This window comes from Amphiura filiformis, chromosome 17, assembly GCF_039555335.1.
Source record: "Amphiura filiformis chromosome 17, Afil_fr2py, whole genome shotgun sequence".
In the NCBI taxonomy this organism is placed as follows: domain Eukaryota; kingdom Metazoa; phylum Echinodermata; class Ophiuroidea; order Amphilepidida; family Amphiuridae; genus Amphiura; species Amphiura filiformis.
The window spans coordinates 27,093,823-27,106,526 of NC_092644.1; the positions used below are offsets into that span (position 1 = coordinate 27,093,823).

The 12,704-nt window shown below is 36.8% G+C and overlaps 1 protein-coding gene across 2 annotated transcripts in view; it reads left to right on the forward strand.

The window, feature by feature from the left end:
* LOC140137553 (isatin hydrolase-like) overlaps positions 1-12,704 on the forward strand; it is a 46,983-nt gene that overhangs the window by 21,584 nt on the left and 12,695 nt on the right. Inside the window, exon 1 of one of the 2 annotated variants that reach the window (XM_072159267.1) lies at positions 8,288-8,405. The exons of the other annotated variant lie outside the window; for it this stretch is intronic. The gene's annotated coding sequence lies outside the window, so the exon portion shown is untranslated. Of the gene's footprint in view, positions 1-8,287; positions 8,406-12,704 lie in introns of those variants that run through there. 2 annotated transcript variants of the gene reach the window in all.

Consider the following 12,704-nt stretch of genomic DNA (forward strand, 5'->3'; position numbering starts at 1 on the left):
GTCCCCCCAAAAAAAAAATCATGCGTACGAGCCTGACGTATACATTTCCATAATGCAAAATAATACTTTTTTCAATAGAAAGATTGAAAGATTTACTTCACGTTGGTTAGAGTAATTTTTTAAAGTTAAAATTTGAATAAAAACGTCTACATCGTCTACAAAACGTCTACAATGCTACCCAGCAAACGCAAAACGTTTTCGACATCATTCGCAAAAGGTTATAAAAGGTTGTCAGAAAACGTTTAAATGTCGGGTTAAATAAAGGGTATATTAAGAGTATAAAACGTTTTCATAACCTTAAAAACATTTTTGATAATCTACTGCTCAGCAAACAAAAATGTTTTACAGAAAAACGTTTAAATGTCGGGTTATATAAAGGGTATAAAAACGTTTTAATAACATTCAAAAAACATTCTTGAAAACTTGAACAAAACATTCTAAACAGAATATTATTTTGGGGTTGAAAAAATATTTTGCGAAAAATGTTTGCCAAAATATTTTCAATAACGTTTTAAAAACGTTTTCATGACCTTTATATAACCCGACATTTAAATGTTATTAAAATGTTTTGAAAAAGACATTTTAAGAACATTTCTGTGTTTGCTGGGTTCAAATATTTTAACATAATGTTATTTAAGTATTGACACAATATTTGGCAAAAATGTTTGCAAAAATAGTTTATAATAACATTTTTGAAAACATTTAAAAATATTGTTGTAGTGTGTTTTCATACAAAACGTTTTAAAACGTTATCATGACCTTTATATAACCCGACATTTTAATGTTATTAAAACGTTTTTACCTAAACCCAAAGCCAAAATATAACTTATTTAAAACGTTTTTAAAACGTTTTTGTGTTTGCTGGGTACTTCCCTCCGAGGTAAATCGGCGTATATCACAAATAGTACATGAGACTAGAATTGTTTGCATGGCAGATGAGTGTTTTTAACCCGTCTACAGGCTCAGGTAAAATACAGCATGTACTGGAAAATAATATAGCAGATGCAGTGTTTGTAATTGTAATGTGAAGGAATGTCGATATATGTGACGTGTCATGTCAAAAGGAGACACTTTTGGGCAGGATCGTAAATGGAGAAATAGCCAAAATTCTGCCCGGATGTGATTTTTTTACAATTTGGGTTTGTTGCGAATTTGTGATGTTATAAATGTTTAAAATATTGTCTGATAGTTTCAGACCGGAATATAACTGGCATCTTGTATTTTTGGAGACATTATTAAAGGTAATTCCTACTCTCAACATAGTCGATATTATTTTTAAAGGTCGATATCTCAATTTCCAATTTTATAATACCATAACTTACAAACTCAATATCTTCGCTTAGGAATGTCCAATTTCATTGGGGAAAACGGCATTGTGGGGCGAAATATCTCTATATTTAAGATATGTAAAAACCTCAAAATTGATAACCTGCCCCAAAGTGTCTCTTTTTGACATGACACGTCACATATATATATTTTGGCATTACATGTAACCAAAACCAGAGTATCTATCGATAGTTAATAATACGCACCTTGGAATTGAATTAATGAACTTTCACACAGTATGACTTTAACATGAATAGAATGGTTGATTACGTATTACAACGCAAAACCACCAATTTGTAATTCTTCAACCATGGTATAGCTTTCACCAAATAATAAGCTCGAATGGTTAATAATAGACTACATACGCAAATAACTGTTTTGAAAACCTTTATTCAAACTATCACACAATATTACTAGCTAGGTATGACATGCAAATCACATGTTTAGCGCGTGTTACTTAAGGTTACACCAAGAAACATATAAAAGACGTATAAACTTGTTCTCTAAAACCAAGTTTTCTCATTTGTTCAAACCTGATTTTTTTTGCATATTTGTAATGTTTACACATGTCCCAACTTGCACCTAAATGGAATCGGCCAAATTTGTTGTCATTTATAGGTCAACATAGCAAAGTTCGACATAAAGTCATAAAAAAAATTATGACTTTATGTCCCCCCATAGAACTTAACTGCATGTCAAATGGCCAAAATAACCAGTGGGGTTTATTTCACTAATACCTTGTTGTTTCAGCTTGAGGGGGTACTACACCCCTGGCCAATTTTGTGCCTATTTTTGCATTTTTCTCAAAAATTATAGCGCATTGGTGACAGGTAAGATATGTATATTATAGGGGCAAGGACTACAACTACTGCACTGGAAATTTTATTTCAGCACAGACAACAGTTGTGGAGTTACAGTCAAAAATGAGGGAAAACCAATATTTGATCAATAAATCAATAACTACTTGCCTTGAGTTGCTGAATTTTCAGTGCAGTAGTTGCAGTCCTTGCCCCTATAATATATACATATCTTACTTGTCACCAATGCACTATAATTTTTGAGAAAAATGCAAAAATAGGCACAAAATTGGCCAGGGGTGTAGTATCCCCTTAAGATAGACATTAACCCTTCCCGGTGCTGCGTAAGGATCTAGTTGCAGTGAAAAATGGGTAGTTCTCCACGTTTTGACCGTGATAGAGTCGTGGTATACTATGATCATCATAGAGCGTGTTTATAGTGGGAGCTGAGCAGATGTGCGGTACATTGCGGTATAATTTCTATCCGGTCAGAAATTATCCCACTATAAACACTAGCAGTATATGTATGTACGGTACATCGATATCCTTCTCAACCGAAGGATATCGTAGCGAGATATTTGCACTATAAACACACCAGTATAAATTGTGTGCGGTATTACCGGAAGTAGGAGCTTCTTAATGATGCGTAGGATGCGCGCAGGACATTCGGAACGATTCTCACCCCAAGAGAAGCTACATGTTCACCGCCATGTTCATATTGTTGAATGGGTTGTTTATAGCTCGCACCACAATATTTACACATTCCCCGTGTGACCTCGGGGTCATTGCAAATGTACGATAATGTTAGTTGGTATATAATTTGTGCGGTAACTGTGTCTCACTATAAACAACAAGGGTATCGGTACATATACAAGGATTATCGTATACGGCATACTCAAAATGCGGTATATATTCACTATAAACACGCTGATAGTGGTAATGTTTATATACACTGGGTGTGCATTGAGGTTCATTTGCATAATGCTGTACAATTTAGTAGAGGATCAGCGGTAATGTTCCGTGACCAAATCATTAAGGTTCAAGAGTGTCGTTTGACTTGCCTGAAGGATGCTGAACAATTTGGCTTGAGCTGCCCTCTTGAACATGGTCAAAGTTTTGGCAATTTTGGTAGGGGTCAATTAAGGTTAAACAGCGGGGTCAAAATTGAAAACAATTCCCAATCCTGTTGAAAAGTATGTTAAATTATTCGTCTGGAATCCAAAACTGTATATACAATGGTTCGTGATATATTGGTGCGCATCTCTAGCCCCCTGTTTGTGAACGGGTCCCTAATATGGTTAACATTGTCCAAATGAAATTGCACACTCTTACCCGGATTAGTAGATTGGTCCCAGCCGATGGATTGTTGACCTTTGACACGTTTCTGCCAATAACATCGTAACTAAACTAGACAAGATGGAGCAAATTATTCTTTGGTTCACATCAAGTTTGGTTGTGACATACTGTGTCGGCCGTATCACATACTGACGTATTACAATACAATACAATAAACGGAATTTATATAGCGCCTTAGCATAAGTATGAACAAAGCGCTTTGCAATGATCTTAAAAGTACAACTTACACTACATCTTAGGCTACAGTAAAATGTACAACTTAATTAAAAATAAAAAACTTAGTTTGGAAACAAATAGGTTTTCAGATTTCAGATGTGAAGTACGAAGTTTTACAGGTAATTTGTTCCAGAGAGCTGGCACAGAATTGCAGAAGGCATTATTCCCATATGTTGTGTGAGTTCTTTTACATTCAAGCAGACTGCCATCAGCATGTGATCGTAGGAACATACCATCAGAAAATGTGTGAGATTTTAGGAGATTTTGTATGTACAGTGGTGTTGTTTCATGTCTACTTTTATAAGCGAATGTGAGTAGTTTGTAGGTAATACACTCATTTACTGGAAGCCAGTATTCGGCCTTTTTAACATTTTTGAGAAAATTGATATGTTAGTTTGTTATTGTCTACTCTATATATTCACCAAAAACCATGCCTCAAAGTGGCTTAATTAGTAAGATATTAATTAATTAAATTATGTCGTATTTACAAAACCTTGAAATGTCTGCATCACATAACGACGTATTTTCCGATCACCTACACTCATAGAAATGACTTGTTCGCCTTGTTGGCGCAATTCAAAAGGAGTAAGTTTGACAACTCAAAAATAGTGTAAAAGTTGCCCAAACAAAATTCATTTTAGTTATCCGAACTTAAAAAATGCTGAAAAAGCTCAAAAAGTTCAGTCAACTAATCAACTTTGTTGGTTAAAGGTGAACCTCATTGAAAATAAAGTTATATATCAATGGAAAGCTTATGATGTCAGGATATTAAAAATTATTTTTTCCGATTTTTTTGATTGCTAATAAAGCTGAAAAATTAAAAAAATGATTGATTTTTTGGTCTTTTTTAAGGCGCCTAAAAAGCACCCAAATCAATCGTCTATGACCTTGGGAATGCTCGTGACGTAAGCTCAGGGTTCGCAGTCACGTGATCCTACTCGGAAACATGTAAACAAGACTTGCTTCCTGTACTTTGCAAGCTGCCCGGCAAGTCTGATTTTCACAATAAAGCTTGAAATTAGAGGAATCTTCAAATTGCTGGTTCCTTCTATTTATATTAGAAATAATAGAATTATTGTCAACACATAAATTTTCCGTACATTTTTGACAAAATCAGTCATAACTGGCTGGGTATAACTGGGTAATTGAGTTTGAATTTCGCGCTGGGATCAATCCCATGCGCAAATGCTGCTACCGTTCATGTCATGGACTGAATAAACATGATCGAATAACAAATTAAATAGTTGTTTGTGACATTCCCTATATATTCTTGATTCATTTTAAAATGTCTGATTAAAAAAAATATCGTCTTGCAGTAATTAAAAAATTAATAAAAAACCGCCGATTTCATCAAATCCAGCCCATAAAAGGTTTTCATATTTAGCGTATTGCGGTAATACATTCTTTCGATTGAAAGAAACAGATACTCGGGCAGATACTTTATTATAAAATAAATACAATTTAGGCTTAGTATGCCGTTATTTGATGGAATTCTGAAATCTGAATAAAATTAAAATATTGTCACTTGTGTCATGATTCTTTAATGATAGTACAATCAGTGTACGGTACTGAAAAAGTGAAACATTCATGTTTTATGGATTACCGAACACGATGCGTAAATTGCTGCTGAATTGCAGGGACGGATATGCACAAACACAGCGACTCGCTTCGGGGCTTCGTCCTCCGTGTTTCATGGGGTGTTTCAGCAGATTTGATCAATTGTTCCCTTATTATTTGGAACATTTACAGGAATACATTTTGCTGATGAAGTAGCAATAAGTTGGAAATATCAGAATGTGAATATCAAATCGGTCATTTTGTCTGCAAGTTCAGTACAGTCGCGGATACTGAACACTCGGCGTAGTGAGACTCAGTCAGTCACTGATCTCATCCCGTATGTATCTGTACGAGTTCGCCTATCATATATGACCGGCCATGACTGGTTGTAAAGCTAAGAAATAATTAAAAAATCCTGTACATGTACCTTATTCTATTCCTTCATTTTCTCATTGTGATAAGTTCATCTCAACTTGGTGTGACGATCTGTACTGGTAGCACTAGCAGTTATTTTTTTGTAATCTGTTTTCATTCCGGTTCTTCGGCGAATCTTCGCTCTTCGTGCTTTACTGTAATATTCCCTATGCATATCGTGGATGGCTTGGCCTATCTCAAATCACCCCGGCCAGCACTTTTCCCATTTTTAAATCCACACACTTTATTCAGGAACTTCATTCTTAATTTGATCATGATATTTCCTTCATGTTATTCTTATTTTATTGAAGATATTTTTCATGTAAAATAAGTTGACAATGACTGAATTCGTGCATTGGCCCGATGCATGCCACAGTAATACACGGACATTGTGTTTACAATCAAACCCGGAAGTAACTGTGTGTCCCTGGGCTGACGTCATCAACGAAAGCGCCCAATTTGAACGATTTCGTTTTGTAATTTAGGGGGGGTGCCAATATCCAATCTTTGCATGGAGATTATGTCTAGCCTGGTACGCTATGCTAATAAAAAATATTCTTTTCTGATTCCTGACATCATAAGCTTTCCATTGATATATAACTTTATTTTCAATGAGGTTCACCTTTTTTAAAAAGTTGATGTAAGTCGTTGCGTCAACTTTTTAAGTAATGCCAACTTCTGAATTCAAGTTCAGGGAACTTAAAAAAATAAACAAGGATCAAAGAACCAATTAGTTGAGTTATTGTAACTCAACATGTAAGTTGATGTAACTCGTTCATATTAAGTTACTGGTACTTATTGTTTTGAGTTATTCCAATTCGGTACTTTGTTACTTAATTCACGTAATTGGATCATTTTCTGCACAATTAGCAGTTTTCAAATATTTATTTTTGTAATCAGTGCAAAATTTTGTATACTATAGCACACCTCTAGAAAATTATGCTAACCTAGTTTCATTTTCTGAGTTGTAACAACTCAATAAAGTAAGTGCAAATGAGTGCGACCAACATAATGATATCGAGTCAGCGTTACTCAAAATTGTACGCGTTGGCATTACTCGGAAAGTTGACGCAACGACTTACATCAACTTACTGAGTAATGCCAACGAACAATTTCTATGAGTGTATATACTGCGCAAGCCTAGTATATCGCATCTGCAATTTCAAGAATTTGCCGTTTCCCATACTGACGTATTTGCGCGACTCTGTCAATGCACGGCAAAATTGCTGTTTTGTCCTTTTCACATAGTGACGTATTTGCGCAACTGTTTCACATACTAACGTATTTGCGCGACGTATTTGTCATTTGAACGGCGAAATTGACATTAGTCCTTTTCACATAGTGACGTATTTTATTTAATATTGATTTTTTGAAGAATAAGTTATGCTCTGATAGTGATAAGTGAATTATATTGAAAAATATATATATTTGCATCCATCTTTCTCTAGCTTGAAGTAGAGTACCGCTTATGATCAAGTTTAAGTCTGATTGTTTCAATCTGATATCCAACTTGGCAGTCCGCATGACTCTTGCTTTCCAATAACTTTCTCGGGAACTTCGCGAACCGCTGTTTCAAAGGTCTCATACCTATCAGAGATGGGTGTGGCGTCATCTATGCTCAAGACCTGGAATCTGTTTGATAGCTCCAGCTGAAATTCCTCCTTTGTATCAGGATCTTGCAACTTCTTCCAGTTGAATTTTGGTATCTTCCAAGGTTTTCCTTCGCTTGTTCGCAGATTGACCTTTGAACATACTGTTCTTTGAACCTGATGATTTCCTCCGCCCTAAAGCTGGCATGTTCAGCAACTGAGCTAGGTAGTCAGAGGGCGCTCATTCCCTCTGGATACCAGCCCGCACCTGGGAGCACCCAATGGGAAATCCAACACCAGAAACAGCATGTTAAACACTGATTCTTTGCAACCGGGGTTGCAGGTGTTGGCAAAGGTATTTTGCAGCTCCCCGACACTGCAGCAGTGTCTCCCTTTCAGAATGTGTGCCTTAGTATAAGAACCCATACCCGATCTCCGGTTCTTTTACTTAATACGGACATCCGTCGTGGATTCATCGACCGATATCCGTATTAAAAAGATGTGAACGCCGGTATGGGTTCACGCGAACCAGTGTATGCAATGCATTTATGGATTCCTTTATTGATTGGGACATCTTTCAATTTTGACCCCCTGTCTAACCTTAATTAATTACCAAATATTGCCAGAACTTGGAACATGTTGAAGAGGGCAGCCCAAGCCATATTATTCAGCCCCCTCCGCAAGTCAAAAACACTCTCGAACCTTAATGAGTTGGTCACGGAACATTACTGCTGCTCATTATGCAAATGAACCTCAATACACAACCTGTGTATATAAACACCGGCATGACATCATTTATACCACGTCTCTATCACGGTCAAAACGTGAAGAACTACTCCTTTTTCACGGCAACTAGATCCTCGCGCAGCACTGCCTGTACAAAATAATTATTTACTTGGTGTGGACGATGTGTTCCGTGTTGTTCACACGGTCCGAGCGTATGCCAAGTTGCCATACGACATGTACGAGTGAGCGGTTTTGCCGTCTCTGTTGATCATGCCGCCCACCGCATGAGTACTATATTCTTTCGGGCTCGCGCCCTCTGGAAAATAGCTTATGACGTCACCTCGGACTAGTTCAAACCAATAGTTTTATCCAGTGCCTCTCACGGCAGTATTAAATCCGGGATCATAGCGCACCCTTCACACAGGTATGTCATATTGTCTATATTATCTTATCTTTATATAGTTATATATTGTACCAAAGAATATATAATTTTCCGATAAGACATTATTTTACTTGTTGAGGTAAGTTTAAACTGGTCACACAACTTAAGAAAAATTTTTGACTTACTCAAATTTTCGTCCGTCATCCGACTTGCATGAGTCATTTTATTCCGGTTATTAATCCCCCAGATTCGATTAGTATTTTTACCCGTGTTTTTGTATTTTTACCTGTGTGTTTATTGTATTTTTACCCATATTTGGGGTATTTTTACCCTTATTTGAGGTATATTACCAGTGTTTGGGGTATGTAATTTTACCAGTATTTTGAGTATTTTACCCGTTTATGGAATATTTTTACCATGAGACGACTTAGGTATATCCTGAGTTCGCAACGCAAACCGGGCAAAACAGACGTGTCACAAATTATCATCGGTATGACATTTTCATTATTGGCGCCCTGCTGAAGTGTCATCCCCGGGGTGTCATCTCAGTTTGGGTGCGTCGATTTGGATCATGTGCTAATGAATTTTTATTTATTCTGGATATTTTTAAATAATGAAGTATTAATTATAATTTCATGCATAGGAGTTTAGGTAATAAGTACAAGAACCTATTAATATGACAAACATGCAACTATTTAAAGCTACAGGATCCTTGTATATTTAGTACAAACTCATGAAATTGCGCAAGTTGCACCCGATCTCTCGACCGTCTGTGTATACAAATCCTCCTACGCCGTTGTGCAAAGCAACTACGGTATTATAGGTTCCCTGCACTAGTATATTCGTCTCAATTTTTACCCGTGTTTGGTGTATTTTTATTACTTTTACCCATGTTTGTGGGTTTTTTTTTACCTGTGTTTACATAAGCATAGCATAACGAAATAACCAATGCGGTTGAGGAGTATATCATGCCAGCTATCACATACTATTAGAGTTTTGGCAATTGACCGCTCCCGTTTTTTAAATAAAAGAATTTTACGAAACTACCCCACTTTCAATCCGTTCCACGGAGTCAAATATCTATCAATGACAGTAGAGGTTATCCACGTTACTCATGTGTGACTTCTAACTAAAGGCGCCTGATCCCGTAGTATTCCTCATTCAAACCAATCCAATGCACGACCTCGGAGTTACTTGCATGACTTACATGCGCGTATTTTTTGGGGGGCTTTGGGGGCGCCAGCCCCCCGGGGTAAAAAGGGGGCAAAAAGGAAGGGGCGGCAAAAACAGGGGCGGCAAAAACAAAGGGGGCGGCAAAACGAATTAACAAAGAAAAAATGGCGCTATCGCCTAAAATCCTATACCCAATGACCCCCCTTTTAATTCCCAAATTTAGGTGGTATTTGTGTTCTCCTCCAGAAATAATGAGATTTTTCACATTTCTAAGGTGGCCAAGTTGTTTTTACGCAGTTTGGCACTTACTTATGTGTACTTAATGATACTCTTTTGGCAATCCTGTGCTCAATGACTCCCATTTTACTTTTTGTTACCCCAATGACCCTCCTTTTTCAAAGTTTCATACCGAATGACCCCATTTTTATTCAGGTTGTGTACTGAATGACCCCATATTTTTGTAATTGTACATTTGACCTGAATGCCCCCTACTTTCAACATGGCCGAGGCACATCCCTGCCATTTCAGATAGGGAGTGCCCCCCCCCCCGGGGGTTGCACATGCAGGTACTTCTTTTGAAATCCTAAACAAGGTATAGCAGTCGTTGATAGGATATGCAGCTTATAAAACACGGACAATCTCTATAGACGCCTTGCGCTGATGATGCGCAGCGATTAGCACTCGCAATACATGCAGATCGTCATCGATTGATATAATCCGAGGAAAGGTTTGAAAATGAGAGAGTTTCGTAAAATTCTTATATTTCAAGAACGGTGTGGTTAATTGTCAAAATTCAAAAAGTATATGATAACTGATTTTTTTCCTCAACCACGTCAGTTATTTCGCTATGTTTAGTTGTGGCGTTAAGGGCTGGGGTATGAACGTTTGGACAGTATTTATTTTGGGACATTAGAGCACATCAGACATATCGAATTGCATTCTGAATACGAAGAATGTCATTCTGATATCAAATAATTTTGAATTTTTGAAATTCGCAATTTAATACACATTTTATGGCAAATCATTAAAAATTGATATTTTTGATATTTAACAGTACTTAAAGTAAACTTTATAAATCTGATGATTTATACTTAAAGTGTATGTAGGTGGGTTGAAAAGCCGACGATCAATTGAAAATTTTGACCTTTCGTATTGAAGATATGGATTTTTTTCCCAAAACACCAAAAAAATTAGGTCTTTTTGGGAAAAAATCCATATCTTCAATATGAAAGGTCAACATTTTCAATTGACCGTCAGCTTTTCCTCCTGCTACATACACTTTAAGAATATATCATTAGATTTATATAATTTACTTCGAGGACTGTTATATATCAAAAATTCGAAAAATATCAAATTTTTATAATTTGTCATAAAATTTGTATTATATTGTGATTTTCAAAAAATGAAAATTATTTGATATCAGAAAGACATGCTTCGTATTCAGAATACAATTCGATAGGTCTGAGGTGCTCTCATGTGCCACAAAAAATACTATCGAAACGCAATAAACGCTCATTTTAGATCCCTTAATATACCCAGACAATTAAGTTCACGATCATACAGTTCTTTCAAGTACACCCTAGCTGTATTTATTGTAGCGAGTTCGGCATAACCAAAGAATACAACCGCACAAACTGAAACAACTATTTTAGTTCAATAACTCTTCACAAAGAAAGTGTAAAAGATCAAATTAAATAAAGGAGGTAATAGGGATCATGTCAAAAAGTTAGTTTGAACTTGTTACCAAATGTAAATGTCATTGAATGAATCAGCGTGAACGTTATCTTACGTAGTCCCTTAAATAATGGCTCTCTATTGAAATGTGACTCTTATTGAAGTGAAATTTCTTTGGGCAAAATGCAATCAGAGTCTAAGAATAGGTATTGTTTGTTTGTTTACCCAGGTTGGTCCGTGAGGAACACATGCTAATCCATGGAAAACCATGGACCGTTCCAAGCTCATACAAATGCACAAGCCTGGATAGCCAGTGTAGGCTAATATATGCATGCTGGCCTAGATAGCTTTGATAAACAAAGCAAGAAATGGAAGAAAATAGCTAGGAAAAAGAGAAAAGAGAGAGGCCACTCCCAAACACAATTGTACAATTTTACTCTTAGCCCTTACTTCGTGAGAAAGGAAACTGGAATTCCAATCTCAGGCCCCGATGCAAAGGCTATAATGGTTCATGGTCATTGGTCATGTGTGTGTTTAGTGGGAGTTGGATAAAGAATAGAGCCTACCAATCTCTTGAACGTTTCCGCTCGGATTTATTGGTATAACTTTAATTCAGGGCCGGATTTACCATAGGGCCAGATTGGCCCGGGCCCAGGTCCCCCCAAATTTTTGGGGCCCCCAAAACTGCTCTGTGCAGTGTGCCTCTTCCATTTTAGCCGAAAAACACCATGTTTTGGGCCAAAATAGGATACAAGAATTGCACAATTTTGCGCGCTTCGCCTGTTATATAGCAAAATTCAGCTTCAATTTGGACTAAATTAGTCTAAAATTGAATTTTTTTCAAGCGCTTTGCGCGCAAATGTCCTAGTAGAATCTAAAAACTTGGCCACTTGAGTGCACACGCCTTCCTCACGGTGCATTTGGGGGCCTCCAAATTTTGGCCTGGCCCAGGGCCCCCAAATAGGTAAATCCGGGCCTGCTTTAATTGCAAACGTGTTCCAAAAGGTGAAACACCATTGTGTTAGGTAGGGTTCATGGTTGGTCATGTGTGTGTTTAGTGGGAGTTGGATAAAGAATAGGGCCTACCAATCTTTTCCACTCGGATATATTGGTATAATATAATTGCAAACTTTAATTGCAAACGTGTTCCAAAAGGTGAAACACCATTGTGTTAGGTAGGGTTCATGGTTATGTGTGTGTTTAGTGGGATTTGGATAAAGAATAGGGCCTACCAATCTTTTGAACGTTTCCACTCGGATTTATTGGTATAATATAATTGCAGATTAACTTTAATAGCAAACGTGTTCCAAAAGGTGAAACACCATTGTACCATGAATTAAACAGTAAATTATGTTGGGAACCTGTATTTTACTAGTATTTGAATTTGATGCCAATGTCTGTATAAAACCTGTGTGACCGGCTAGATAGCCTATAGATCTAAAGCGTACTCATTGCTCGTTCGGAAATTCATAAACAATAATCAAAATTCAGTTC